We start from the raw sequence: 27,467 nt of genomic DNA on the forward strand, positions 1-27,467 counted from the left end.
AGCATAAGTAGAGGCTGAGGAAAACTCCACTGTGGTAGTTGCAACAGAATAGCTTAGGAAATGTAACCCTAACAGTTAGAAATTAGGGAAGACTCTCTAACTGCAAAGAACAACCTGTCAATAACAGGAAAAGCTTGTTTTGTTATATCCCAAATAAGGAAAACTACTGTTTAAGCCTATACTATATGCCAAATAAGGAAAACCCTGTTAAAGGAAGTGTGCTTAACAAATTGTGGTTTTCAGCTATATAAACTCCTGTATTTTCTGCTTACGTAGAGCAGCTATTGCTGACTCTCCCTGTATACGTACACTTGAATAAAGCGCTTCAGGCATTTCTGATTTCAAACACAAAGCGTGGTTAATTTTCCACCACAAAGTGTATATTTATAGCTTATCAATTGTAGTCTACCTAAGTAATGACTAACATAGCATCATCAATTTCCCATGGCCCAAGGGGAAGAAAATGAAATTTATTATATGCATATATGCATCTTGATTGTGCTGGTCGGCACTGGTAATGGAAGGTAATTAGAATATTTATTGTTTCAGAGTAGCAGCCGTGTTAGGCTGTATCTGCAAAAAGAAAATAAGTAAAAATTGTGGCACCTTAGAGACTAACAAATTTATTTGAGCATAAGCTTTCGTGAGCTACAGCTCACTTCATCAGATGCATGCCGTGGAAAATACAGTGGAGAGATTTATATACACAGAGAACATGAAACAATGGGTGTTACCATACACACTGTAACAAGAGTGGTCAGGTAAGGTGAGCTATTACCAGCAGGAGAGAAAAAAGCCTTTTGTAGTGATAATCAAGGTGGGCCATTTCCATCAGTTGACAAGAACGTGTGAGGAACAGTGGGCGGGGGGGGGGGGAGAATAACATGGGAAAATAGTTTTACTTTGTGTAATGACCCATCCACTCCCAGTCTTTATTCAAGACTAACTTAATGGTGTCCAGTTTGCAAATTAATTCCAATTCAGCAGTCTCTCATTGGAGTCTGTTTTTGAAGTTTTTTCGTTGTAATATTGAGACTGTTAGGTCTGTAATCGAGTGACCAGAGAGATTGAAGTGTTCTCCACCTGGTTTTTGAATGTTATAATTCTTGACGTCTGATTTGTGTTTACAGAAAGGAATGCACTTTCAGCTGTATCCCCTTGTCAGCAAAAAGACTGTTATGAAGAAAGCAAATTATAAAATGCTCTATCATCATGCCCCGTATGCAGACATTCAGCATATCACTAACAGCTAGAATCACAAGGGGGACTTTGGTGCCTAACTACGAAGTCCAGCATTTAGGTATCACTGTCACAAAACCGTCCCCCTCTCAGCTGCCACCAAACCGTCCCCCTCTCAGCTGCCACCTGACCTTGCAATTGCATAAGTACAGCAGCACATGTAAATTGGCTTTGTAGCAGTCTGGATTTCATAAACAAGATTTAGTTAAATTAAAGTATCCTTATGCTGTCATTCATTTGAGAGAGACAAGGTGGGCAAGGTAGTGTGATTATTATTACCTCACCCACCTTGTCTAATATCATGGAGGCCAATGCAGATACAACAACACTGCATACATTAATTTGAGAGTCTGTTTGGTTCAGATTCAGAAGATGAATGAGCAGAGCTGTGATGAAACCCAAAGCCAGGTGTGCTCACTAAGAACCCTTTTGGCAGCCTTGGACAAGGTTTGGAGTGACTGAGTGAGCTGGAACACAGTACTCTCAAGCTAAATCTGTGAGAAATGTAGTGGTTTCAGCTTAGTTTCACTAGTCCAAAGTAAAACTGAATGGACATGAATCCATGGGAACCGCAATAGAAAAGTGGTCCTCATGCGCTCTTCTGAACCAAAAGGGCAGAGCTTCACTCAGCTCTGCACATGAATATTTCCACTACATCCCAGGGAGTTCATAACAAGGGCAATAGAAATATTGAGCACAGAAAAATTACAGCTCTTGAGATTTTGGTTTTAATTCAGTGGGCTCCACAAAATAAAACCATTTTTAAACAAAAATTTAGAGCTGAGATTTAATTGCCCGATTTCCACTAATTTTAAAGGGAATAAGCATCTAAATCCTCTGAGCGGCTTTGAAAATCTCAGGCTATGAGTAAAACTTTCAAAAGTGACTTTGGAGCCCATTTTCAAAAGTGACCTTGCTACATAAGTTTCACTGAAACTCCATGGGATTTAGGCTCCTAAGTGCCTTAGTAATTTTCAAAATGGGATTTGTAAGCCTGTATCTCTTAGGGTAACATTTTCAAAAGCCCCTATTTCTTTTCCTATTGCAAAACCAGCCTTCCCAATGTTAATCAGTGTGTGTCTGCCATATACTGTTGACCCAGCCTTGCAAAGAACACCCTACATAAATAACAGCAGCAACAGCAAAAAAATATGGACTCTAAACTAATTTTCAATAATGTGTGAACTAGCCTTTCCTTCACCCTGTTAACTTCACAACAATCAGAGGCCTGATCCACACTCAAAAATTGGGTTATTTACCCACCTACTAACACTCAAACTCTTCCAAACCCCACCTCCATCCCGGGCACCTTCCTGAGGCAGATGGCACAACTGAGGTTGTGTGCCCTCCTGAGCTGAAGCATTGCAGCGCTAAGGCATTGACTGTCTTAAACAAAAGTCCCCTTGCTTTTTTCTTCACCCCTAGGTGGGGCAGGGTCCTCTCAACTCCAGTCAGGCTCCGTGTTCCCTGGTCTGGAATCCTCCTGGGGTCTCAGCTGGTTCTCAGTAGTCAGTGCCGGGTTGGATCCTTCTCTCTGCTACATGCTGGTCACTGCAGTGCTGGAGCTGCCTACTCTATGCAGCTGAGCCTCAGAACAATGAAAAAACTCCCACAGGAGGAAGTGGGAGTCTAGCAGTGCAGCTCTCTTAGCGTCCAGACTCAAAGTGAAACTAAACACACTTTGTAAAGTCATTGTTCCGGTGGACTGCTTGCTCGGATCACTTGAGCAGAAGCCTCCCTATTGGCCCCATCAGGAGTCTCTAGTTCCTTCTGTCCCCAGCCCTAACTCAGCATGGTGGTAAATAGGGTCAGAGGGCTTTGGTAGCCATGTAGGGAACTCCTATAGGCTCACACCAGAGCTTCAGGAGATGGCAATCTCCAGGTGAGGTTTACATAAGCAAGTGCTTAAATGCTGTCCTGAATAGAATAGGCATGTGCTTAAGTGAATTCCCATACTGGGGCCTACAGCAGAACATCACTGGCCCACTGCCACATTTACAAGTTTATTTCAGCTTGGTTCTTGGAGATGTTCCTTTTACTTTCCCAATCTTTCTTCCTCTTTGTCAAGGTTCCTCCCCCACTCCGAACTCTAGGGTACAGATGTGGGGACCTGCATGAAAACCTCCTAAGCTTACTTTTACCAGCTTAGGTTAAAACTTCCCCAAGGTACAAATTAATTTTATCTTTTGTCCTTGGAATAACCACTGCCACCACCAAACTCTAACTGGGTTTACTGGGAAACGTAGTTTGGACACATCTTTCCCCCCAAAATCCTCCCAACCCTTGCACCCCACTTCTTGGGAAAGGTTTGGTAAAAATCCTCACCAATTTGCATAGGTGACCACAGACCCAAACCCTTGGATCTGAGAACAATGAAAAAACATTCAGTTTTCTTACAAGAAGACTTTTAATAGAAATAGAAGTAAATAGGAGTAAAGGAATCACCCCTATAAAATCAGGATGGTAGATACCTTACAGGGTAATTAGATTCAAAACATAGAGAATCCCTCTAGGCAAAACCTTAAGTTACAAAAAAGACACACAGACAGAAATAGTCATTCTATTCAGCACAATTCGTTTCTCAGCCATTTAAAGAAATCATAATCTAACACATACATAGCTAGATTACTTACTAAAGTTCTAAGACTCCATTCCTGTTCTATCCCCAGCAAAGCAGCATACCAACAGAGAGACCCTTTGTTTCTCTCCCTCCTCCCAGCTTTTGAAAGTATCTTTTCTCCTCATTGGTCATTTTGGTCAGGTGCCAGCGACGTTACCTTTAGCTTCTTAACCCTTTACAGGTGAGAGGATTTTTCCTCTGGCCAGGAGGGATTTTAAAGGGGTTTACCCTTCCCTTTATATTTATGACACTCTTTAATAACTGCAATGGATGATGGGCACATGGAGTGGGGATATCAAAGGTGCCCAAATGACTCAGTCCCACTGACTGTGCTCTTATTTGTAAAACCCCACTCAGGGCTCCTTTTTTCTTGATGCTGCTACTACAAGTACTGACAAGTGGAGAATGTGGATCTTTGCAAAGTCCCCTCTAAACACAAATTAGAAATCTTGTATTTTAAACGGTTAAGAACTATCCGCACTCAGTAAATCATTCTGACTGAAGAACTGTGTTAATCAAAATCATGCTCTGGATTACCATCCTCACAGGGCTTAGACATTCTGCTTTACATGATTGTAAAATGGTTACAATTGTGGGCAAAAGCAGCGTTAGCTAATTTTACACTGTGTTACAATGATGACCCATGAAAACTTGCCATTTACCTTAGATTAGTGGTTCTCAGCCAGGGGTACGCATAACCCTGGGGGTAGGCAGAGGTCTTCCATGGGGTACATAAACTAATCTAGATATTTGCCTAGTTTTACAACAGGCTACATAAAAAGCACTAGCAAAGTCAGTATAAACTAAAATTTCATACAATGACTTTCTTATACTGCTCTATATGCTATACACTGAAATGTAAGTACAACATTTATATTTCAATTGATTTATTTTATAATTACATGGTAAAATGAGAAGTAAGCAATTTTTCAGTAACAGTGTGTTGTGATACGTTTATATTTTATGTCTGATTTTGTAAGCAAGTAGTTTTAAGTGACATGAAAGTTGGGGGTACGCAAGAAAAATCAGACTCCTAAAAAGGGTACAGTAGTCTGGCCAGGTTGAGAGCTGCTGCCTACAATGTCTAAGATGTATTTGAGTGTTCAAAGTATTTGTCCTCGAGCTCCGTCAAACCATATGTAAATGCATGCTCCAGAGCTAAATGCCTCCACTGAGAATGCCCTGACCAGGGCCGGCTCTAGGCACCAGTAAAACAAGCAGGTGCTTGGGGTGGCACATTTCTAGGGGCAGCATTCCAGCGCTGGCCATGCTGCCCCTAGAAATGTGCCCCCACCGCCCCAGCTCACCTCCGCTCCGCCTCTGCCTGCTCCCCTGAGCACACCGCTGCACCTCCACTTCTCCCTCCTCCCTCCTTCCCTCCCTCCCAGGCTTGCCACACGCCAAACAGCTGTTTCACACGGCAAGCCTGGGAGGAAGGGAGAAAAGCCGAGTGGTGGTGCACTCAGGGGAGGCAGCAGTGGTGGAGCAAAGGTGAGCTGGGGCGGGGAGCGGTTCCTCTACCCCCCCCGTTACTTCCTGCGCCGCCCCCCCCCACTCACCTCCGCTCTGCCTGCTCCCCTGAATGCGCTGCCTCTCCCTCGCCTGAGAGGGAGGAGGGAGAAGCGGGGTGGCGGTGTGTTCAGGAGAACAGGAAGGCTGCTTGCACCCTATCTATAACCCCTGTGTACTCACACAGGGGCTAGCTACAGTTTGGCTCTTTGTATGCCTAAATCAGATTCTTTATTATTCTTTAGCTCATCCTACGTAAATTAGTTTTGGTCTACTATCAGATCACTTCAGGAAACTAAAAATACACTAATTAAATGCATAACTACATATTACTCTCTCTTGGGGTGACGATGAGATGCCAGGGTGGTACGGCTTCATAGCTACTGCGTGAAACTGTACCAGCATTATAACATATGTCTCCAGGCAAAACTCAAACAGCAAGTGTCAGATTCTGCTCTCAATTACCCTGCTGTAGCTGAGATGGCACTCAAGGGAATGGTGCTAGATTTACAAAATTTTCCTCTCCCTTATTATAACTCAATCACAATACTGTGTAACATCTCTCAAGTTATCCAGCATCTTGCAGGAGTCTTTCAAGAGGTCATGACACGTTTCCTCAAGTTATCACTGAATATGACACAGTTCACAAATTAGAGAGACAAGGTGTGGGAGGTAATATCTTTTACTGGACCAACTTCTGTTGGTGAGAGAAACAAGCTTATGCAGAACTTTGAGCTTATACAGAACTTACACTGAGCTCTTCTTCAGGAGAGTTCTTCAGAAGAAGAGCTCTGTGTAAGCTCGAAAGCTTGTCTCTTTCACCAACAGAAGTTGGTCCAGTAAAAGATATTAACTCCCACACCTTGTCTTTCTAGTATGCTGGAACCAATGGCTACAACAACACTGCATGTTTCACAAATGTTAACCTAGATGAAAGTTTTGCCCTTGAGAGCTTTGAATTTTCCTATGGATTTTGAATTTTCCTGTTTACAGGTATAAAGAGAAACCAACATGCTTATTTCTGTCTTCTCTTAGGTTATATTTTATAATAATGAATACAATGAATAATGAAACAGTAAATAAGCTGCTTTCTAGTTCACTGCTCAGGTAAGATACTTTAGAGCACTTCTCATAATTCTTCTCATAAAAGTATTGTTTAATTAAAAGGTCAAGCCCTCAAGGGACTATGTGGAATAGGATTAGTTTTCCGCTTTACCTCCACAGGGTATGTAACCCATTATAAACTCAAATGAGATGCAATAAATTGCCATCTTGATATCCATTAACATAGCTTTGGAATTGTGACTCAATTTACTTCAGCCAGCATTAAAATGTTGGTCATTATTTTCTATGAAACTAATCTGTAAGATCAGCATGATACAGTATTTTAGTAATCCAACGATCTAGCCTGTTAGAGCCTTGACTGCTCCCAGATGTCTTGCTTTAATTCCTAGCCTTGCTTTTTGCATCAGCAGTCTGCTCTTAAAGAGAACATTATTTTTATCTCTAGCGTATGCTGGCAATTGCCTTTAAAAACTTGAGAAAAAATGGCTTGTGTGTTTCCTATAGCCAGGATCGATTCCTTCAATTGTTTGTTAGTCACTTTCAGGATTAATAGGTGTCTCATTACACTTTTTTTTTGCAGGTATTTTGCTTCTGAGACTTACTCCTTTAGTGTAAGGAGGCCCTTGAGGAATTCCATCAAGATTTCAAAAATTTCCACCCCACCATCAACCTCAGCCTGGACCAGTCCACACAAGAGGTCCACTTCCTAGACACGACAGTGCTAATAAGCGATGGTCACATAAGCAACACCCTATACTAGAAACCTACTGACCGCTATACTTACCTACATGCCTCCAGCTTCCATCCAGACCACATCACACGATCCATTGTCTACAGCCAAGCTCTAAGATACAACTGCATTAGCTCCAACCCCTCAGACAGAGACAAACACCTACAGGATCTCTATCAAGTGTTCTTAAAACTACAATACCCACCTGGTAAAGTGAAAAAACAGATTGACAGAGCCAGAATGGTACCCAGAAGTCACCTACTACAAGACAAGCCCAATAAAGAAAGTAACAGAACGCCACTAGCTGTCACCTACAGCCCCCGACTAAAACCTCTCCAGCGCATCATCAAGGATCTACAACCTAACCTGAAAGACGATCCCTCACTCTCACAGACCTTGGGGGACAGGCCAGTCCTCACTTACAAACAGTCCCCCAGCCTGAAGCAAATACTCACCAGCAACCACACACCACACAACAAAAACACCAACCCAGGAACCAAACCCTGCAACAAATCCCGATGCCAACTCTGTCCACATATCTTTTCAAGGGAAACCATCATAGGACCTAACCACATCAGCCACACCATCAGGGGCTCAGTCGCCTGCACATCTACCAATGTGATGTATGCCATCATGTGCCAACAATGCCCCAGTAGTGTGGAGGGGCCATGTACATTGGCCAAACCAGACAGTCTCTACGCAAAAGAATAAATGGACACAAATCTAACATCAGAAATCATAACATTCAAAAACCAAAAGGAGAACACTTTAATCTCCCTGGACACTCAATAACAGACCAGAAAGTGGCAATTCTTCAACAAATAAAACTTCAAAAACAGACTCTAATGTGAAACTGCAGAACTGGAATTAATTTGCAAACTGGACACCATCAGATTAGGCCTGAATAAAGACTGGGAGTGGTTGGGTCATTACAAAACCTAAACCTAATTTCCTCCATACTAATTTCCCTCTACTGTTACTCACACCTTCTTGTCAACTGTCTGAAATGGATCACTCTCATTACCACTTCAAAAGTTATTTCCCCCCTTGGAATCCTGCTGTCAATTGAATTATCTTGTTAGACTGACCTAACACTTTGTAAGACAAATCACATCTTTTCATGCATTTATACCTGCTCCTGTATTTTCCGCTCCATGCATCTGATGAAGTGGGTTCTAGCCCACGAAAGCTTATGCCCAAATAAATGTGTTAGTCCCTAAGGTGCCACAAGGACTCTTTGTTGTTTTTCCTTTAGTGTAGTGTGCAACAACCTCCTGACATCTGTAGGAAAGTACCACAGGAGACACAGTTCTAAGGAACTGGAATCATAGCTTCAGGGTTAGACAACACAAGATAAAATCAAATCAATCTTCATCTACAAAGCTTTATTAAGGAATCTTATCTTGAATATATCTGAATATATCTCATTTAATCAATTCCCTGATGTTGCAGGGGCCTCAGTCCTTGGCACACCATGGTCCCACCTATTCTCTGTCTGTGGAACACAATATTTTAATCTCCTGAGGGTTGTAATACTTTAAATCCAACAAGTGAAATTAGAGTAGTGTGGAGGTGGCTGGATGGTGTGTGAGCAGTGATCCACAGGAGATCAGACGAGGTGATCTGGTGGTCTCTTCTGGCCTATAGCACTATGATTCTATGATATTTACCAAAGGAGAATTTTCTTTTTTTTTAGCTGCATCTCCAAGGAAATGTAGTTTTATACTTCCAGGCTTTTATCCTGTGGACTCTTAGTGAACCCAGCATTTGGAACTACTATTCGGGCTCAGGATCGGAAAGCGACTGCAGCACAGTTACAGTGGTCACCATTCAAAGTCAGTGTTTACCAGAAATTACTACACCCTACTGTTATGCTTCTTCATACTTAAATAGTAGCCCTACACTTTCAGTCTGAATGACGTTTTAGACATAAGGGAAAAAACACAAGAACAAAAGTGAATTCTCCTTGAGACAACACAGTGTATGTCACCTCTGAACCATGTATCAGCAGTGTCTCATAAAAAGGGCAGCTGTTGCTGCAGACAAGCAGACTCTTTAGAAATGTAAAGTTATGGTACACATTAAAAAAGGCATAAATTTGACATAACTACACAGTCTATAGAGAGACCAGGGTTATTTTTTATTCCAAATATAAAGTCATACTTCTGTCTGGGAACCGTTGGTAAATATGGACTTTTAATAGCAGCCACTGTACATATAGTAACATCATGTCACCTTGGCTACTATTTCAAAGCTTCTCAAAATGTGGCCTATGGATCAGTGGTCAAGATGAACTGGGGAGCCTGATCCCAATGAAGTAAATGAAAAGACTCCCTTTGATTTCAACAGAACATGGAGCTGAACTTAAAAACTTGTTTTTTCTACTGGTTAAAATGGTATTCCCATTCTATGCACAGGAACTGTCTCAGAAAGTGGTAGAAATGTTTAAAACAGAAAAAGTTTAATCATTGTATGAAACAGAGTGATAACATTGTTCACATAATAACTGCAAGCAAGGTGGGATGGGTTCCTTTAATAAAACATCTAATTTCAAAACTTTACATCTGCTCTCATGACTCTTCTTTTGATCCAGAACATGTAACCCAAGCTGACACAAATGGCCATAGCTACCAATATACCTACAGGTGGAAAAACACAGAATACTAATAGTAGGTCTCAGGAGCAGTTCTTTCATGTTGTACACAAAGAGAATGCAGTCAGCCTGCCAACTTCCAGCACACAGCTACTGAAGCAAAATTATCATGCTGTTCCAACTTTCATATCTCTATAAAATAGATTGTTTTCATCAACAGCTTTTCACATTCCTGATTCTCCATCCATGAATGAACACTTGGATGACAGAGATGCATAACATATTCAGGAGCTTGGGAGCTCATGCAAACATCAGTACAACATGAAGAGGAGTTCTGAGTTAAACAGGTTTTAATATATGAAAAGGCATTTTTAGTATAAAGTCTTAATCTTGCAATACGTAGAGAGATCCAATAATGCGAGATACATGGATTTATTTCCTTTAAATCTGCCAGCAGTTTCTAATAGGTTTTGTTGCTTAGCCATTGCACAGAAAGATATGCTGGTACAAACTGAAAAATTATTGCATGAATAAATGTGCTTATTATACAGTATGTAGCGATGGGTGAAGCTAAGAGGCTGCTGAGTTCAAAAGCACCCTATAATTTAAATAAAGCAGTAATGATCTGCAAAAGAGCAGTAAACAATTTTAAAAGTCCAAATTTGTTTGGTTAATGGGAAGTGACTCCATATGTAATAAAACAATGTTTAATAAAGAATAATTTACATATTGAAGCTGAAAACAGATATTACAGAAGTCCTCAGACTCTCAGGCCCTGATCCAAAGCCCATTGAAGTCAGTGGAATCTTTCCATTTGACTTCAGTAGGCTTTGGATCAGACCCTTAGCTCTCCAAGGCTGGATGGAGTCTATTCATCAATCTGGCTTCTGATAAGGACTTGTATTTCACTCCCAGGTATATGCTCTTTTCTTTCTATTATTTTCCTAAACTCCTATCCCCTTCTCCCTGTGTGCTTTCAGGGCTTATATTGTCTCACTGATTCTATAAACTGATCCTTCTTTATTGACTTTGTCTATTGATGTGTCTATAGACATGTGCCTTTGTCTCTGGATTTCTCTCTCTGACGCTGCTTGGCTCCTCTCTTCACTCCAGGTATTTTTCTACACAAACATTGTCCAAGCCACTTAGGAAACCTCTCTCTGTGTCCTTCAGATATTTTTCTCCCTCTTGCAGATCTTCCCTAGTTCTACTTCAATTCCCTCTTTTGGCATCCAGGTCACCCCCCCACAACCCCTCGCATTGACAGAATTCCACCCTAACTTAGTTCCTGGAAGAAAACTCCAGTGGGAGATTGTGTGTCATTTTTTTCATATCCTGTCATTTATTTCTGGCAATTGCTTTGTTTTCTTAAATTAACTATTACTTGACTGTAGAAAATGGGCTGGGGTATTTTCCTTTTCCTACCATAGGATCCAATAGTTTTTGCTACAGAAATGGGCAATAAATGACTAGTAAAATGCACCTCCTAACTCAGCATATCTGCTCCCAGGATATCTTCAGTGTTATAATCTGCTGACTTGAGTTACTACTTGCTGCTCCTGGTAACAGAGCATAGCCAGAACAGCTAGGAGAGAGTGAGCTAGATTCTGTGCTGACTCATGTTATCTGCATCACCTAACTTATGTCCAGCTGCAGAATCCTTGTTGATGATGCACAAGCCATGCAAGCAGCTTGACTTTCATAACCCACTTACTTGAAGCTTGCTGGGCTGGCAGTTAGCACTAAACAAAAAAGCATATTTTCACTGGATAATGGCTAATTGGGAAGATATGTTTAGGAAGTTACTGAGATACAAAAATTGAACCCAATATATGATTTTTGCAATGCCACTTTTCAGAATAGTACCACATTATGTGGACCACATATTATAAGATAAATGTTCTTATTGTTGTTACATGGTTGCCATAAATAATAATAAATAATCCCAATTTATTTGGAAAATGGTTCAGTTTGGTTTCAGTTCAGATAAGGGCTCACCATTTCTGAAAGGAATTCAAGAGACTGGGACAAGGTGCTAATAAGATTGTCAGGTAGTGAAGTCAGAGAGATTTCTGATAGTTCTATCTGGTATGGACCCATATGCCACAGCAACAATATATAGTGTTCTGGCACTTTTACAGTTCTGCTTTGAAGTTTTCAGAATGAAAAGTAATGGGTGGAAAGGCTAACTGGAATTGTGAGTCTCCAAAAAAAATGTGACTTTGAGTTGTGGGTGAACATTTGGGGATGAGAAGTTGAAACAAGGGAGAAGTTGTTATTTTAGTTAATCGGCTTTCTCAGTTCTACATATCTTTTATGTACTTGGTCCTGAGAGTCCATATGCATATGCACCTGCCTCCTTCTCTTGAAATGCATTTCATTCTTTGCCTCTTTGTATTTTTGGAAGATGAACTCTTCTGAATGGTTTCATTGAAGAATGATCTGGAAATGTCCCTTCCCCCACTCCTGCCCATCCAAACGTCAAATATAGAATAAATTTGCTTTTCTGGTGCTTTTCATGAGCAGCAACAGTAAAAGTCAAGAGGGCCCTCGAGCAAATCAAGCAGTTTAAGTGTACAAGTTAAGCATGTCTGTGATGATGGCAAACCAGGTGCCAACTTGTTCCAAGGACCACATTCCTCACTTGAATACTGACAAATGCACAGCTGGAGTCAGTATGGTTCATCTCTGTGTTAGTATTGCTAAAATAGGTATTAGACTTTAAAATGTGCTTAGTGTTTTAGACATTATTGAATGCCCATAAGTGCCTGCATGCATAAATCTAATTTATAACATCTGTAGCCCATATTGTAGGTAATATTTAAATGTTTGTATTAGGAGCCTCTGGGACTGTGGAAATCACCAAAGGAGAGAGACGTTAATTAGTGTAAAGTGCTGAACTCCAACAGAAGGTGTTTTGTTCCACCCTACAAGGAAGGCCCACCAACGCCAGACATATTATTGTGGAACATCCAAAAGGACAACAGACTTTGATTGCTCTCTCCTGCACCTATGAAGAGGAGTTGTGCAAGTGAATTCCTTCCAGCAGCTGAATTTACAGCTCGAAGTGCAAGAGGGGAAGGGAATAAAAAGCTCTCACGAGGAGGAACTGTAGCTTTATGCTATGTGGACCCTGAGGGGCAAGGATTACTAAGCATAAGCAAAAGCTCCCCAGTGCTTAGCCTGGGTTAGCCCTCAAGGACATATAGAGCTTGCTTATTATAGCAGCTTCTATTAGTTTTTGAAAATGAAGATTGGCACTCATTTGTGTGCATATACAGTTCTTAATTCATAATGAAAGAGGTGCCGGGGGTGAGACCCGGCAAGCCCCAGCACAAATTAAGCACTGGCTGGGTGGCCACAGAGTAGCAGCTGCTGGCATGGTATGGTGTACTGCCACCCTTACTTCTGGGCGGCTGCTGCTGCTGGTGCAGCTCTTCCTTCAGAGCTAGGCGGCTGCTGGCCAGGAGCTGAGAGGTGCCAACGCTATGAACTGCCAAGCCTAGAGGTGCCAGGGCTCAGCCCTGGCACAAATTAAGCACTGTGTATCTATGTTTATCTGCTTTACCTTGTAAATAACTCTCATTTCCTTCTCCTATATAATAAATCTTAAGACAATTTATTGTAAGATTGGCTACTAGCATTGTCTTTGGTGTGAGGACTAAGGTGTAATTGCCCTGGTGTTAGAGACTTGTCCTTTGGGACCACTGGCAGCTCCCCTATCAGCACCTCTCCCTTCCCCCCTCCCGAAGCGCTTCCCGCCGGCCAGCAGCCCCACTGATCAGTGCCTCCTCCTCCCTCCCAGCACCTCCTGCCTGCCTTGGATGAGCTTCTTCTGCAGCATGCAGGAGGTGCTGGGGGAAGTGGGGAGGAGCGAGGGTGGGGTGCACTTGGGGGAGGGGGCAGCACAGGGTGGGAAGAGGTGGGGCGGGAGTAGGGCTTGGGGGAAGGGGTGGAGTGGGGGCGGGGCCTGGTCCCCTGGCACATTAGAAAGTCAGCACCTATGCTAGGAGTAACCTGAATATTGCAGTAATATTTGGTGTATGGGACTATCTATCACAAAGGAAAGCTTGCCGAGGTGGCAAGACAGACTGGAGTGTCCAAGTGGCTGTCTGACTTCATGATAAGGTTGTTACAGTGCCTAAGGAGCTTACACTTGATAATTAGTTAATTAAATCTAAGTATAGAACTCACAGCCAATTTGAGGCTTGTGCCCTGTTTCCTAGCAGTCTGCTCTGAGGTCGGTACCCACGTTCTAGGGCCACTGCTGGACAGCTTCACAATGTCCCTCTGTGTTTGTTAACAAATTATATTGGCATCAGGTCTAATAATTCCTTTGATAGTTGAAGTTATCATTTTAAACAGCAGACAGATGATACTGTATAACATTATGATTGGGGGAGGGACATGCCATGTGGTGATACGTACGGCTGGTGATATGGCAGACAAGATATAATTTTTAAAATGCATTCTTTAATTTCACATAGATGTTTCTTTATTCTTGTAATGATTTCTGATTTACAGTAGATACATGCAGGACTTGAGTGTATTTCAGAATTGGAGGGCAAATCTAGGATCTGAACAAAAACTTTCATTTTCCAGTGTGCTATGCATCTGGGAGATAAGAAGGAAAAGTGACTGCTGCTCTAATGAGAGAAAATTACTTCACTAATCATATTAAAGAACATGGTAGGATGGGGGTGGGAGGAGAGATGTAGAATCTGGAAGACTTACACACACCATAGATATAACTATTTCTATGAGAATCATAAAACTTACATTAGAATTTTTTTAAAGATATTTTAAAGCCTTACTATGATGAAAAAAAACCCCTTAAATTCCTTTATTTGGGCCTGATCCAGTGCTCCTGGAAATCAAATGCAAGACTCCCACTGATTTTAATAGGCATTGGTTTGGAACCTGTAACAGCAGAGCTGTAATGAGTGTGTCTGCAATGTTGCTAGGACCAGAATGGTATAGAAAAATATGGGCACTTGGGATCTAGATTATGAAACAGAAATATTTTAAGGGATTTAGGGTGGGATTCATGAAGGCATTGGAATGCTGAGCATCCTGGCACTGAACTTTTAGGTACCTAGAAAATCACAGAAAAAACATCACAACCTACAATGCTGAGTACAGTGAATGGGGAGAGATAGGTGCCTAAGGATATGTGTACACAGCAATGTAAGCCCAGGTTTGAGCCTAGGCTCAAGCCTAACCCCCTTTGCTTCCACACACCAATTGTGCTAACTTAGGGCTCAAACCCAGGGTCTGAGCCCATGTTAAGCTGACATCTAGCATCTGAGCACTGTTGCTTCCCTGAGTGCATGTGGCCCTGGTTTGACTTGGGTCCCAGAAGTCCTCTGGATGTATCCCAGAATTCCTGGTGGCAGAAGAGCAGTGCTGCAGGTAGCCAGAAGCGCCATTACTGCCTGGTCAAGCTCACTCCCTGTTCCTGTTCTGGCTCCTCCATGCTGCCATGCTGAGCTTGTCCAGAGCAGGGAGCAAAGCTGATTGGTGGGATGCAGTTCCTAGCCACTGGGATGTTCCGTGCTGAGCCAGGAACCCTGCCATTCTCACTCCCTGCTCTCTGGCCCTTGCTACCCCCTCCATCCCCCGCCCTCCCTGGGCTGTGGGTGCAGAGGCACCCAGACAGCAAGCACTACGAGGGCAGTGAGCAGGGGCCAGCCCCAAAACTTCCCAACAGCCTCCTGGGGATCACAGGAGGCAGGGATGTCCAGAGGTGATCTGCACTGGAAACCCCAGGGATGCACTTCACTGCTCAGCAGCCTTCAGCAGCCAGGCTTGGGGCAGGTGGTTGGGGTGTGTGTGTGTGTGTGTGTGTGTGTGTGTGTTTTTCCTCTGAAACCTACCTTTTCTTTCAAACTTCAAAACAGACAAAAATAAATAAAAAGCCAACCACACAAACCTTCACTGAACATCTAATTTTAAAAATTAAGAATTGGAAAGTTTCATTTTACTAGTTTGACATTTCTGGAGACTGATGTCCTCATTATCCTCAGAACAGGTGCACAGGGACATTTTCCTGCCAATGTGACAGCCTAAAGTGCAGAGCCCAATTCTCAGAGTAGATGATAGTTCACTATAAAGCCTCCACAAACGGCAGTCATTCTACTGAGTCAGCCACCAACAGAGCTACTTATGCAGTTTGTGTACTCATGTGCTACTTATGGGCATTTGAGTCTCATCAATAGCACTATCACAGTTAGGAAACAGGGTGGACAGTAGAGTTTTCCCACAGTGCAACACATGCGTAGGGCTAGAGTGTGGACACAGGCAGGGCGCCAAAGGCATGCTGGGGTAGGGTTACTTTGATTCAGGTCTGTGCACCTCAGTGTAGATGCCAGAGTCCTAGGTTCCAGCACAGGTCAGAAAATCCTTAACCTAGGGTTAAAATGCAATGTAGGTGCTCAACCCCAGGGTTCCCTGACACGGGTCAGCTCCCACCAGCTGAGGATCTGAGTCTGCTCATCCAGTTTGAAAGAGGGGGGTCTCTTGCTTCTCAGGAGAGTGTGCTAATCACTGAGCTATGGGATATTCCAGTGTGGAGCTCCCTCAGTCTTTCCTGTAAAAGCTGTTGCACCCTGGAAAACTGATGAAAAATGTGATTGGAGCAGAGGGATTCGACCCAGATTCTCCTACTTCCCAGCTGGATTCCCTAACAATTAGGCTACAGAGTCATTCTCCCTCTCTTTCTGGACCAATGTGGATCACAGTGGAGTCATAACTGAGATTTAGACACCTAATTATCTTTGTGGATCCCACCCTTACTCTTTAAGACTGGAAACATGGCCACACATGAGGTTTCTACAATATGTTCAATTTAGAAAAAGTCTTTTAAAAAGCCCTGGTTAGAGAAATGTCCAATACGTACCAGGTCAACATGACAGGTTAGTGGCTCACACTATCCCACCAGCTGAGGATCTGAGTCTGCACATCCAGGTCCTAGAGATAAGGGAGATGGAGACCATTTCAGAATTTTCTCAAGTGACTTCCTTGAGCCAGTGCTCAGGGTAGGACATTCATCATGGGTTCCATAGGAAGCTACATCCAGACCTCCTTTGCTCTCAGATGGGACTTGAGAGCTATGAGGAAGTGCCAGCATAGGGTAAGAAAAGGGGTGGAAGCCCAGATTATCATACCCAGAAGGAATTGAATTGTTGGTGTAAAAAGTTCTTGCTGTTGGGGGATGAAATTCACTCCACTGTAGGCAGATTTGTACAATACCCTCGAAACCATTCAAGTCCCCATATAAATCCTCAATAAATGTAACAGAAGGCTTTCTGTGGGCCACTGTTTTATGGAAAAGTCCTATAGAATTTAACTGGGGTGAAACCAACAGGATTCTATAGAAATTACTCTAAAAACCTACAGAATTTAATAGAGAATTGTAGCCTTCTGTGACGTTATTGACTTGAACTGGGATCATATAGAACATTGTTGCAACCAACGTCCTGTAGTGGCACCAAATCTTGTATAAAGGGGATCAAATAAGGTGCCTAAGACAAAGTTATGGTTTGCTGGTTATGATTATGCTATATGTGTGTATCATTTTTGTCACTGAAGTTATGAATATTGGCTCTATACTACCTGTATTTCAAACTTATACTATGCTTCTGGGTGACACCCCAGAAAAGTTGATGCCAGCTCTGCCTAGCCTTCTTGGTGGCCCATTAAGGACCATCAGCTATACAACTGACCCACTGAGAGAAGGCGGACACGCCTTGTGAATCAGCAAGGTATGCAGGGACATGCCTATGGACAGAACTCTGAGGTTTTTCCATGCTATGTGATGGACAACTTGTCCTTGGGACAAAGAAAGCGGAGACCACATGGCAAGAGACTATAAAAAGCTATAAAAAGCAGCTGCAGCTCCTCCATCTTGTCTTCAATCCTGCTTCTTACCTCTGGAGGGATTTTGCTACAAAAGGAAGCTCTACACAAAGGACAAGTGCTTATATACGAATGGAATATATATATGGAAACAAGCAGGGAGAACTGGAGGTCCTGGTGATGTCAAGGAACTATGACGTGATTGGAATAACAGAGACTTGGTGGGATAACTCACATGACTGGAGTACTGTCATGGATGGTTATAAACTGTTCAGGAAGGACAGGCAGGGCAGAAAAGGTGGGGGAGTAGCACTGTATGTAAGGGAGCAGTATGACTGCTCAGAGCTCCGGTACGAAACTGTAGAAAAACCTGAGTATCTCTGGATTAAGTTTAGAAGTGTGAGCAACAAGGGTGATGTAGTGGTGGGAGTCTGCTATAGACCACCGGACCAGGGGGATGAGGTAGATGAGGCTTTCTTCCAGCAGCTCACGGAAGCTACTAGATCTCATGCCCTGATTCTCATGGGTGACTTTAATTTTCCTGATATCTGCTGGGAGAGCAATACAGCAGTGCATAGACAATCCAGGAAGTTTTTGGAAAGCATAAGGGACAATTTCCTGGCGCAAGTGCTAGAGGAGCCAACTAGGGGGGGCGCTTTTCTTGACCTGCTGCTCACAAACCGGGTAGAATTAGTGGGGGAAGCAAAAGTGGATGGGAATCTGGGAGGCAGTGACCATGAGTTGGTTGAGTTCAGGATCCTGACGCAGGGAAGAAAGGTAAGCAGCAGGATACGGACCCTGGACTTCAGGAAAGCAGACTTCGACTCCCTCAGGGAACGGATGGCCAGGATCCCCTGGGGGACTAACATGAAGGGGAAAGGAGTCCAGGAGAGCTGGCTGTATTTCAAGGAATCCCTGTTGAGGTTACAGGGACAAACCATCCCGATGAGTCGAAAGAATAGTAAATATGGCAGGGGACAAGCTTGGCTTAATGGTGAAATCCTAGCGGATCTTAAACATAAAAAAGAAGCTTACAAGAAGTGGAAGGTTGGACATATGACCAGGGAAGAGTATAAAAATATTGCTCGGGCATGTAGGAATGATATCAGGAGGGCCAAATCGCACCTGGAGCTGCAGCTAGCAAGAGATGTCAAGAGTAACAGGAAGGGTTTCTTCAGGTATGTTGGCAACAAGAAGAAAGCCAAGGAAAGTGTGGGCCCCTTACTGAATGAGGGAGGCAACCTAGTGACAGGGGATGTGGAAAAAGCTAATGTACTCAATGCTTTTTTTGCCTCTGTCTTCACTAACAAGGTCAGCTCCCAGACTGCTGCGCTGAGCATCACAAAATGGGGAAGAGATGGCCAGCCCTCTGTGGAGATAGAGGTGGTTAGGGACTATTTAGAAAAGCTGGACGTGCACAAGTCCATGGGGCCGGACGAGTTGCATCTGAGAATGCTGAAGGAATTGGCGGCTGTGATTGCAGAGCCATTGGCCATTATCTTTGAAAACTCGTGGCGAACGGGGGAAGTCCCGGATGACTGGAAAAAGGCTAATGTAGTGCCAATCTTTAAAAAAGGGAAAAAGGAGGATCCTGGGAACTACAGGCCAGTCAGCCTCACCTCAGTCCCTGGAAAAATCATGGAGCAGGTCCTCAAAGAATCAATCCTGAAGCACTTGCATGAGAGGAAAGTGATCAGGAACAGCCAGCATGGATTCACCAAGGGAAGGTCTTGCCTGACTAATCTAATCGCCTTTTATGATGAGATTACTGGTTCTGTGGATGAAGGGAAAGCAGTGGATGTATTGTTTCTTGACTTTAGCAAAGTTTTTGAGACAGTCTCCCACAGTATTCTTGTCAGCAAGTTAAGGAAGTATGGGCTGGATGAATGCACTATAAGGTGGGTAGAACGCTGGCTAGATTGTCGGGCTCAACGGGTAGTGATCAATGGCTCCATGTCTAGTTGGCAGCCGGTGTCAAGTGGAGTGCCCCAGGGGTCGGTCCTGGGGCCGGTTTTGTTCAATATCTTCATAAATTATCTGGAGGATGGTGTAGATTGCACTCTCAGCAAATTTGCGGATGATACTAAACTGGGAGAAGTGGTAGATACGCTGGAGGGGAGGGATGGGATACAGAAGGACCTAGACAAATTGGAGGATTGGGCCAAAAGAAATCTCATGAGGTTCAATAAGGATAAGTGCAGGGTCCTGCACTTAGGACGGAAGAATCCAATGCACCGCTACAGACTAGGGGCCGAATGGCTAGGCAGCAGTTCTGCGGAAAAGGACCTAGGGGTGACAGTGGATGAGAAGCTGGATATGAGTCAGCAGTGTGCCCTTGTTGCCAAGAAGGCCAATGGCATTTTGGGATGTATAAGTAGGGGCATAGCGAGCAGATCGAGGGACGTGATCGTTCCCCTCTATTCGACATTGGTGAGGCCTCATCTGGAGTACTGTGTCCAGTTTTGGGCCCCACACTACAAGAAGGATGTGGATAAATTGGAGAGAGTCCAGCGAAGGGCAACAAAAATGATTAGGGGTCTAGAACACATGACTTATGAGGAGAGGCTGAGGGAGCTGGGATTGTTTAGTCTGCAGAAGAGAAGAATGAGGGGGGATTTGATAGCTGCTTTCAACTACCTGAAAGGGGGTTCCAAAGAGGATGCTCTAGACTGTTCTCAATGGTAGCAGATGACAGAACGAGGAGTAATGGTCTCAAGTTGCAGTGGGGAAGGTTTAGATTGGATATTAGGAAAAACTTTTTCACTATGAGGGTGGTGAAACACTGGAATGCGTTACCTAGGGAGGTGGTAGAATCTCCTTCCTTAGAGGTTTTTAAGGTCAGGCTTGACAAAGCCCTGGCTGGGATGATTTAACTGGGAATTGGTCCTGCTTTGAGCAGGGGGTTGGACTAGATGACCTTCTGGGGTCCCTTCCAACCCTGATATTCTATGATTCTATGACTGATGACCCATCCCAGCAGTGGATGTACTTCAGAGACTTGATTTGAACCTGCAGTTTATTCTATCACTGCTACAAGCCTGAACCAAGAACTTTGCCATTACTGTATGTAATTGATTCCATTTAACCAATTCTAGCTCTCATCTATATCTTTTTCCTTTTATGAAAAAGGATTCCTTTTTTGTGGGGGAGAGATAGCTCAGTGGTTTGAGCATTGGCCTGCTAAACCCAGGGTTGTGAGTTCAATCCTTGAGGGGGCTGTTTGGGGATCTGGGGCAAAAATTGGGGATTGGTCCTGCTTTGAGCAGGGGGTTGGACTAGATGACCTCCTGAGGTCCCTTCCAACCCTGATATTCTATGATTCTATGACTAAACCTTTAGATTTTAGATTCTAAAGGATTGGCAACAGCGTGATTTGTGGGTAAGATCTAACTTGTATATTGACCTGGGTCTGGGGCTTGGTCCTTTGGGATCAAGAGGACCTTTTTTCTTTTACTGGGGTATTGTTTTCATAACCATTTATCCCCATAACGGTGGCACTGGTGGTGATACTGAGAAACTGGAGTGTCTAAGGGAATTGCTTGTGTGACTTGTGGTTAGCCAGTGGGGTGAAACCACAGTCCTCTCTGTCTGGCTGGTTTGGTTTGCCTTAGAGGTGGGAAAACCCCAACCTTGGGCTGTAATGGCCCTGCTTTAAGCAATTTGTCCTGAACTGGCCCTCTCAGTTGGGTCCCACCAGAACCAGCAACGTTACACCTTCCTATCAATTTTTTAACTAACCTATAAAATTCCAGAACAAGGATATGATTCCCTGTTCAATTATATAGAATGGTTTGAAAAATATATAGAAAGGTTATTATTTCCTATAGGACATTACAATAAGACTTTTCTGCATGAGGGCAAATTTCCCCCGGTATGAATTGCTTGTAGGTTTGAAGGTTCTTTCATTCATATGTATTTATTACGAATCAGCATACATTAGTTCCAGGAGCTAAGGACACCTCCAGCTGTGCTGGCTCATCTCTTATTTTGAGAAATAAGCATTTAAAGAGTTGATTACACAGTGTGATTATGGAAAATACCAAGTCAGGGTACATATGGCTTTGTTAGTCAAAGGCAGCCCTAGGTATGCTAGCATAAATTCATTCACAAAACACCCATAGCAAGGTGGGTTCAGCCAACAAAGTCAGAACTCAGTAAAAAGTTAAGAAATTAATTAGGCCTCCCCTGCACCAAGACAATAACCACATCTAAGCATTGTTTGTGGCCAAGCTATGTTATAATACAATTTATTCTTGCCTGTGTGAACACGTTTATAACCATGTTTTAGCCTCGGGACACGATTTTCCTCTTACACTAACTTTAAATTAGTGTGAGTCCTCTAACTGCAGTGGAGTTATTCCTTGTTTACACCAGTGTAAGTGAGGTCAGAATTGCGTGTTAGGCTAAATATGGTTTCCTAATATGGTTGTAAGCATATTTATTTTCTGTCTACACTGGCAAAGAAAACCTAACCTGGCTGCACTTTATATATAAGCATAATTACTTTTATTTTGTTTGCCTTTACATTAGAGACTGGAAGTATTGGTAACTAAAACAGTGGGCTAGTACCTATGTAACACACTAGTGTCCACACTGTGTATGGTGTTGTGAGAACTATGTTGTTTTGCACTATGTTCACACTTGAATTGTACTACATTGTCGCAGTTGCACTGCTCTCTGGATACCTATCCCACAGATTTCTGTCAGTGCTTCCTAAAGCTTTGGGGTGTGAGAGATTTTTGAAGACCTCCTGAGAGACCAGCAGAGTTGTGGGAGAGGTGTTCAAGCTCACATAATTCCCATGGGATAACACCCATAAATCCTTCTCTCAAAATGGAGGCCAAGGTGAATAGACAGGTCTTGCCTGACAAGAAAGATTTTTGCTGGAACTTTCAATAAGCAGTCATGAGATGGCTGAGGTCAGGTAGTGGTGGATGTCATGGCAATAGCTGTGGAAAGTTAGTTGAGGGATAGTGCTCACCAGGTGGAGTGCCACTTTTGGGTCCACACCATGATCACAGACTGGTGGGACTGAGATGTTCTTAAGAATGAGCCGTGGTGGTTACATACCTTCAGAATGAGAAGGAAGACTTTTCAATACATCTCTGACAAAGTCCTGCCTTTGCAGGACCAGAGCAAGATGATGAGAACTGATGAGCATGGGAAAAAGTGTGGAGATTGCCCTATGGAACTGGCTAGCCCAATTAGTTGGACACCAATTAGTTGGATAGCAAGATGAGGCTAGGAAATCCATGCTGATACCTGCTGTTGTGAAGGTGTGCGTGATAATACATCATGTGTTGCAGAAGTGAGTGATCAAAGTGATTATTGTCCAAGAGGTCACTGGACAAATTAAACAGGGGGGTTCCTGGAACGGTGCAGGAGCTATTGATGTAACCCATATGCCTATTCTGTGCTCTGCTCACAGGCTTAGGAGTACATTGACAGAAAAGTGCACTGCTCAGTGATGATGCAAGCCTTAATATATCATTGTGGCAAGCTGATGGACATGTTCATAGTGCTTCTCCCGTTTGGCACTCAGAGTGCTATTATTACACTATTGTCAGATCTAGAAAGCTGGCAACATGCATTTGAAATCTATACTTGACAAACACTTGGAAAAGAGCTGTCTTTTGTTATCGCGAAACTTTGCCAGACTGTGGTCAGCAAAAAAGCACTCTGGCTGTTGTTGATTAAGGCTTTTGTTATTTCCAAGGGTGATTATGGTAACTATTTATTTTTGGGCCCCATTGATTGTGCTATTCAATGGGCTGTGGCTTCCTATGGATGCTGCAGATCAGTTTCTTAGCTGAATTTGGAGTAAAGTGAAAAAAATAACTCTGCATTGGTTCCTCTGCATGATTCCTCACTGATTTAGAAATGTCACTGCTCTTATTCAATTCTCACTCGACCACACTCCAATAAACTTCCATGGGAGAGGGACTAAGAAAGGATTGGCTAAAAAACTGAGGGGGTGGTTCCTCCCCAACCCAGGCTCCATGTGCAGCAGAACTCGCTGCACCAAGACATCGCCCTTCCATTGGGGCACCTTCCACTCCTACCATCCCCAGGCCTGTGGAGAACTCTCTGCAAGTCCAGGCATCTGCATATGGCAAAGGCCCAAGGTGGGCCAGAATTGGAGTCCTTTGATGATTTGGAATCCCTTCCATTCTCAGAGGGCCTTAGAGATATAGAGGGTTTGCAAAGCTGGCTTCACCAGCCATCTGAAGATTCCCTGGAATAGGGGAAACCACAAGTGGCATACAGTCAAGGTAGCTGGCCCTACTTCAACATTTCTACTCATTGCTCTGTCAAAGGGTGCATGTCAAGGAGGGAGATGGCATGGCTGAACGCTGCTGTAATTGGGCAATACTCAACTGCTATGCCAGCCCACTGGGGGCCATTACCAGCTGCCACAAGTTAGAGCAGCCCCAAAGGCTACATGCATGTAAGTAGCATAGAGCTGCCTTTATTTCCGGGTCCTGACCAAGCTCAGCTCTGACAGACTCTTTTTCCATAAGTGATGAACAAAAAAATATTTTAAAAAATCAATGCATCAGTCCTTAAATTCTTGCAGGTAGCAAATAAAACACTTCAAGGCCATTTCATGTTTTCACTGGAAAATACAAAATTAATGTATTAAAAATAATTGCTAGATGCTGTGGGAACAAAAGCAGACATTACACACGACATTCTAAAATGCTTCCCCTTCATTATGCTTTCTAATATACTTTTCTGGAGGTAAAGCTGTACTTTGGTCCTGAATCACATTAAGTTCCCATTACCGTTATTACTTCTATCATTATCACACCACCACATCCAGTCTGTTGCTCTGAGAGGGATTGGCTATCGGCCTCCAGAGGATGCTGTTGGCTCTACTGTATATTTTCAGACACTGGAACAATGAGAAAAGCATTTTTCATGCACTCCCTGCACTGATTAGGATGGAGGCATTTACGTTTCTAGACTTAATATCCCAGTGTTTTCATTTATAAATCTAATTTTTTTCATTTTCTAAAAAACTGACAAAGGCTACATTTTTTCACCCAGAAGGAAGCCATTCCCTGTACACTCTTGCTCTTCTATTTGTCTAACAAGGGATTTTGGAGACATGGAGTTCGCACAAATACATGGCGGATAGCCTGCAAGACATACTAGTTCCTCCACCAGGCAGTATTAATTTAAATGAAATATATGGGCCCAAAGAGTCAAAGGTGTTAACATAAGCCAGTCACTGTCCAACACTAAGCAGTTTTAAACGAGTTTTGGGGTTTGGTATACAGAGACCCCAGCCTGCCTAGTACCATGGCAAGGCACCATTAAAAATTCTTGTAACCTTTTATTAAAAATACAAAACAGAAGGAAAAACAGTGAAAGCATTGTAAAGTAATGTAAAGTAAAGAAATGTAAAGTATTAAACAAGGTTTTTATTTTCACAACATCTCTTGTTCCTTTTCTCTCTATCTCGAAAGAGTCTTTAGGAGGGAAAAAAATGCCGGTCTTTTGGATGGTATCAAAGATGGTAATAAAGATAAGGGGAAAAAGAAGTTAGTTGAGATGGGCTGAGGCTGTTGTTGTTTAAGTTCAAACTCATTTCCTAGAAGACAAGACAAACACACACAAATGGGGAAGAGAAAAGAACAACAAAGGTAGAAAATGGTGTTGACTCTCACTTGCAACCTCACTGCTGGAGAAACACAGGTATAGCACACTGTCTTATTAGCCACTCTGAGACCTGGAAAGCTCAGGCTGTTTAGGGCATTGCTTTCAATTGTCTCTTTCTAATAACAGACTTACAGCAGTGTTGCAAAATATACAGTCTTGCCTGGCTAAACCATATTCTTCTTAGATGGTAAAAGGAGAGGTAGGAAAGAGAAGAAATAAGCTGGTGAAGAAAAAAGGACAATTGGAAGGGGAGAATTGTGGGGGAGACAAAGTCTCACATCTGAGGTGGTGGTTGGGATCCATCTGGACGTGGTGGAGGTAGCAATGTCATTTGGCTCCCTGTCTCTCGCCTGGTCTGGCCAGCACATCTTCCAAGCGAAAGATGAAGGTCTAGGGTCCCAGGAGACATTGGGAGTGGCAGCTACGATGGTGAGGTTTGTTCCTTCTCCTTCTCTCGTCTTTCAGTCAAGGTCCATTAGCTTTTCCCAGAAAAGTCTGTTTCTGAAGACCCCAAAAGCGAGTGATAAGCAGAACTGTTCATCCCCTCATTATTTTGTCCACCAATTAGACCCGATTTCTGATACGCCAATTTTGGTTCACTGATTTCTGATCCCCTACTTTCCTTGTTTACCAGGTATGATCTTAACACAGCCTTTGAGTTATATTCTGGGCTAATTCAGTCTTTCCATCTTCCTTTTGTTCCTTTTCCTATCTACCTGTTGTTAGAGGTTATTGTGACATTTTATGAACTTTCACTCACTTCTTACAGTTAAACTCACAACTAGGGTAAATTTGTAGTCCAAATTATTACAACAACCCTTCCTTCCTTCCATTCCCCCCTGCTCAGGGAGTGTAGGGGGCCAGGGTGGCTCCCCTCCGATAAAGAGGATAAAGAGCCACCCTCTCAGCCTGAGTGGGCGGGGCCAGACCAAGCTTCCGCCAATCCCCGGAAGAGGAAGGGTGGGAAAGGAAATACAAAGGGCGGGGCCCTCTGCCCAGTGAAGAGAGCACCAGGGAGGGAGACAGACACAGGCTGCTCCCTCATGATCCTGCTGCTGACCCAGGCGAAGCCCCGGGCAAGGAGGAGCCTGACCAGGAGGAAGGCCTGTGGCAACTGGGACTGTCAGCTGCTGAATACCCAGAGGACCTGGAGGGTCAGCGTGAGTCCGATACCGAGGGGGAGTGGGAGTGGCCCGCAGCGGAATACTTGGACGAGATGGAGGGACCGTAGCAACCCGCCTGAGAGACTGGGTAGGAAGTAGCCCAGGGGCCAAACTGCACTGTGGGGTGGGTGTGTTTGGTCAGCGGGCGTGGACGGCCCCGCTGACCCAGCGGCGGGACTTTCGCCTGCCGCTACTGTCAGGGCCCTGGGCTGGAACGCAGTGGAGTTGGGTGGGCCTGCGTTCCCTTACCCCAGTGCTCCTCTGCCTGAGGGGCGCACTACTGACTTGTGCCGGCGCCCTCCTGCCTGAGGGGCGCACTACTGACTCCGGCCAGCACACCTTCCCCGCTAATTCCCCAATGCCCGGAAGGTGTGGCTGAGGCCTGCCAGTGAGACCATAGCTCTCCATCGCCCCTAGGGGCTCGGAGGACTGACCGAAACCTGTCACAAGTGGTGGAGAATGCGGGCAGGCGATCCCAACCCCTGCCAAAAGGGGTTAGTGCGAGGGCGCCTCTGAAGCTCCCCTACTGGAAAGATGGAAAGGCTTATCAAGTTCCTGGCTGAGAGCCAGCAACAGCAGCAGCACCAACTCGTGCAGCAGCTGGGCACCCACCAGCAGCAGTTGCTTCAAACCCTGGGGGCCCAGCACCAGGAACAACAAACCCAGTGCAGTCCTCTCGCAGGAGGTGGATGGGGAGGAACACCCGATTGTTTACCTCAGTCGGAAGCTGTTCCCCAGAGAATGGAACTAGTCCGTCGTGGAGAAAGAGGCCCTAGCCGTAAAGTGGGCAGTCGATGCGCTCCGCTACACCTCCTCGGGGCCCCCTTTATACTGGTTATGGACCACGTTACGGCTTAATAAGATGAAGGACAATAATGCCAGGCTGATGCGATGGTATCTCGCTCTGCAGCCCTATGCCTTCACGATTCAACATCGGGCGGGACGAGACAACGCCAATGCGGATTTCCTATCCCGCCTCGGAGAAGGTGAGGACGCCAGCTCCGAAGATCAGGAGCTGGTTTTGAG

The sequence above is a fragment of the Caretta caretta genome, chromosome 3 (genome assembly GCF_965140235.1).
Source record: "Caretta caretta isolate rCarCar2 chromosome 3, rCarCar1.hap1, whole genome shotgun sequence".
Lineage (NCBI taxonomy): Eukaryota > Metazoa > Chordata > Testudines > Cheloniidae > Caretta > Caretta caretta.